Genomic DNA, 4,759 nt, shown 5'->3' on the forward strand with positions numbered 1-4,759 from the left:
GGTGAAAATAAATACCGAACCTCTTCAGTACCTCTGCAATAATCCCATGAAGGGGGAACCTTAATCCAGCTTTTAGAAAGCTTTTGAAAATAACAATTTCATCCTTCTCCGGCTTTGGGGTAGTCTCTTCTCCCCCGAAGCGCAATAGCTTCTTATGATTTTCAGTAAAAAAGCCCGATTTTACCATCTTGGACAGATCAGCTTTCGAAACAGTAGATTTCCCGAAGTCCAAGTGGCTGGGCTTGCTTGGCATGGCAATGCGATAATCATCTTCAGAATCAGTTTCCTCCATATCTTCTTCTTCTGCTTCAGCGATTGTTTGTTCTGCTTGTTCTGCATCATCATGAGGGATCTTTTCCGAAGTCACCAGCCCGGATCGTTGCATAGCTTCGGAGATGGGAACAGTCTCCGAAGCTTCAGCCTCGTCCCCCTCACGCTCAACCCTGGCGGTAGAACGCACTCTGGCCATTTAATTATGAACTTGTGGAACGTTAATACTTTTTTCCTCCGAAGCAGGTATCAAACTGGAGCTTCGTTCGATTCCGACAGACAAGCTTCGGCGACGGTTAAAAATTTTGGCAGCAAAACAGTGTAAATAGCAGTGAATGCTGTGGTAACTTCACACCTACTCGTCTGTTTATATAGTGTTGCAGGTAAGAAGGCGAAGCGCCAGGATTTTTACACCAGGCGGACACCCGCTCGTACTCGCTGCGTGGTGGACCGCAGAGACCGAACAGTAACTCTGCAAGGTGGGGCCGCTACACGCTGAGAAATTGAATCGTTTCTCGACAACGAGCTCAGGGAAGGTGTTTTTTAGACCTTCGGCGCTCCGAAGCTTAAGAAACTTTTTTCACGGATCAAGCTCGTTACGAAAAACGATCTAGCACCGCGAAAGGGGCTACTGTTGGGCCTATGCTTCGTCGCCGAAGGTCTTCTAGGAAGAAGCGACCTTCGACTGAAGCTGTTTGTGTAAGATGGCCGAAGGTCCCTCTTCATGAAGCTTCGGTATCACAAACCGACTTAAAGGTAGAATGACCTTTTAGTCCATAAAGGTCTGAGTCAATGTTGTAAACTTTCATAAGGGACATATTTGTAATCTCTCACAGGCTACGCCCTGTGCCTATAAATAGTGAACAGTATTCCTTTACTGTTCACGCATTCCTGTATCTGCAATCGCATCATTCGGAAACCAATCTTTGCCAAGGCAGAGGTATAATTGTATTCAATAATTAAATATACTGAGTAAATGCTATGTGGTTCGTTTATGATTCGTTTACCTTTGATACTCTACACTTTATGTTATTTTATACAATCTATTAAACTACAATTACAAAGATTTAATCTTCGTAATCGTATTATCACCAACCTTCGTCCAAGGTCCATTAATCCCCAAAGGAATAATGCTTCGTTGGACGAAGGACATTAACATTTAACACTTTATGTTGCCTTGTCCTTAATTCATAGCATTTGAGAACAAGTCCCCAACATTTAATGTTGATCAACTGAAAATGGTTATGATTCTATTAGTGCATGTGACTAATCCTTGTTATTAGAACTAAGTGGAACCAGAGCACGTAATGGCTAGTTATGCGTCTACCCGTAATACGCCTCGAGTATAGCTTTAACCACTGCGAGACCTTCCTTCTTCTCTTTCTAGCCATGGAAAATGCAATATCATATGTCATACTCTATCCATATTTAATCTATTTGTTCTCTTGTATGATGTACTGTTTGTTTCCTAATTCGAATGGATGGATGTATGTATGTTTGCGCTCGCATAGAGAACGATCTGGTTGAGGAGCCCGAAGAACTCACAGGAGAAACCCCTGAGCAGCAGTCGGTTGGTGGAGGCAAGTGTCCCTTGACCTATCTCTATCTTATACATACTTTAATTCACCTCCCGCATTACACATTTATACCTAAGGATTGACTAGCTTTTGTTATCCATGTCCTTGTTTACCTATGTGGGTTGGATTATTATTGTTTAGCTTTATGCTATTGCTTAACTCTAATCAACGAACATGATGAGATTTATCGATGATACGTTGTTTTCCTCATTTATTATGATGTTATACTTGTGGCATTCAAGGGGGCTCGAGCGGTTTCTTGAGTGCCTCTCCGTAAGGACCTATTCGTTGGATGACTGCCCGGGAAAACAGTGCAACCATGAGGGTCGAATGGGGTGCCCTTAGCTGAATAATTAGAGGAACCGGGGTGTAGTTCGCTTAGCCGTCGTGCCGTTAATGGGGCTCGGTGTATGCGGCTCGCTCTGCCAAGCTTGGGTTCGCCCCCTTGGGGAGGAGTGCGGTGCATTTAGGAAACCTAACGAGCGACTACAGCCTCGGGGAATCTTTGTAAAGGCTACGTAGTGATGCCCTGCTGGGCCACCTAGGCAGTGGTCAATGGGGAGTAGCTCTCTCCGGGCAGAAAGGGAATCACGGCTTGTGGGTAAAGTGCACAACCTCTGCAGAGTGTTTGAAAACTGATATATCAGCCGTGCTCGCGGTTATGAGCGGCCAAGGGAGCTCCAGTGATTAGTGGTACTTGATCAGAGACATTCAGATTACAAGTGGCAACGAGGTTGATGTTTCTTGGTAATGACTCTGGTAATGGTAAGTGGTACTCTTTCCGTTTGGAAAGGAGTACGTTTGGGTTAAAGACGTGGGCTAAATCTAAAACTTGGCTTTCTCTACTAGTAATAATAATCTAATCAACTAAAAGCAACTGCTTGACTTACCCCCCCCACATAAAGCTAGTCCACTACAGCCAAACAGGACACTTGCTGAGTATGTTGATGTGTACTCACCCTTGCTCTACACACCAAACCCCCCCCCTCCCCAGGTTGTCCGCATTGCAACCACTGCTCAGGAGAGGATGAAGCCGTGGAAGGAGACTTCCAGGAGTTCCAAGACTACGATGAGTTCTAGGCGTGGGTTAGCGGCAACCCCCAGTCGGTTGCCTGTGAAGGCCACATTTATCTACGTTTCGTTTTCGCACTTTGATTTATTGTAAAGACTATGTGAATGTCTTGGACATCATGATGTAATCGACTATTATTTCCCTTTTTAATACTTTTTGAGCACTGTGTGACGATGTCCATGTTATGTAACTGCTGTGTACGTGAATTGTTGATCCTGGCACGTACATGGTTTGCATTCGGTTTGCCTTCTAAAACCGGGTGTGACACAGAAGCTGCAGGATGATTGCCCACATATTCTGGTATGTAAGGAGAGTGGCACGAGGCAGTGTGCAAGACCTGCTTCGGCTGATTCTGTCGAGCTTCGGCTTCTGCGATCTCCTTTTGCTTCAGGATAGTGATTTGGCACATCCTTGTAGTATGGCCCTTATCCTCACCACAGAATAAGCAATAGATTTTCCTGGGTTGATCCCCATATCTTCCTCCGAAGCCCCTGGCGCCTCTGCCCCTTGGAGCTGGCGGCCTGAAGGAGCTTTGCTACTGCTCCGAAGACTATGAGGTGTACTATGGTCTCTGAAGCTAGCTTCCTTTGTCATCATTCTGACTGGAGCTGTGGATTGATCTGACATGCCTAGGGTGGATTCTTCCTCCGAAGCCCCTGGTCATCTCAGAGAATCTGTAAGCTTCCTCCCTTCTTTGGCGAAAGTCATTGTCAGCCCAGATGTACTCATCCATTTTCTGAAGCAGCTTCTCCAGAGTCTGTGGTGGCTTCCTGGCGATGTATTGAGCCGTAGGTCCTAGCCAAAGACCCTTGATCATGGCCTCAATGACAATTTCATTGGGCATTGTGGGTGCTTGTGCTCTCAGTCGCAAGAACCTTTGGACATACGCCTGAAGGTATTCCTCATGGTCTTGCGTGCACTGGAACAAGGCCTGAGCTGTTATTGGCTTCGTCTGAAAGCCTTGGAAACTGGTAACCAGCATGTCCTTGAGCTTCTACCACGACGTGATTGTCCCTGGCCGAAGGGAAGAGTACCATGTCTGGGCTACGTTCCGGACTGCCATGACGAAGGACTTTGCCATGACAGCTGCATTGCCTCCGTATGAGGATATTGTTGCCTCATAGCTCATCAAAAATTGTTTTGGGTCCGAGTGCCCAACGTACATGGGTAGCTGGGGTGGCTTGTAGGATTGTGGCCATGGGATAGCCTGCAATTCTGCTGCCAAGGGAGAAGCATCATCAAAAGTAAAGGTATCATGATTAAAATCATCGTACCATCCATCTTCGTTGAATAAGCCCTCTTTACGAAGCTCCCTGTGTTGGGGCCTTCGGTCTTGATCATCTTGAGCAAGATGACGCACTTCCTCAGTAGCTTCATCGATCTTCCTTTGAAGATCGGTCAGCCGAGCCATCTTCTCCTTTTTCCTTTACACCTGTTGGTGGATGATTTCCATGTCCCTGATCTCCTGGTCCAACTCCTCCTCCTGAAATGTTGGACTAGTGGCCTTTCTCTTCTGGCTTCGAGCCTCTTGGAGAGGGAGAGAGTCTCCTGGTTTGTGTCTAGTGGCTACAGTGCTGCCCCTGGCGCTGTTATCTTCTTCGGCGACATGACAAAGGTCGATTCTTTGCCGAAGGTTGTGGAAGTGAGTACACTGGAGGTGGGCGCCAATGTTGGGGACTTGTTCTCAAATGCTATGAATTAAGAACAAGGCAACACAAACATAGGTTAATGGTTAATGCCCTTCGTCCTTCGAAGCATTATTTCCCCAAGGATATAACGATCTTCGGATGAAGGTTATGAAGGACGTACCTTCATCATCACAGCATATATCAATAAAAGA

This window comes from Zea mays, chromosome 9, assembly GCF_902167145.1.
Source record: "Zea mays cultivar B73 chromosome 9, Zm-B73-REFERENCE-NAM-5.0, whole genome shotgun sequence".
NCBI classification, from domain to species: Eukaryota; Viridiplantae; Streptophyta; class Magnoliopsida; order Poales; family Poaceae; genus Zea; species Zea mays.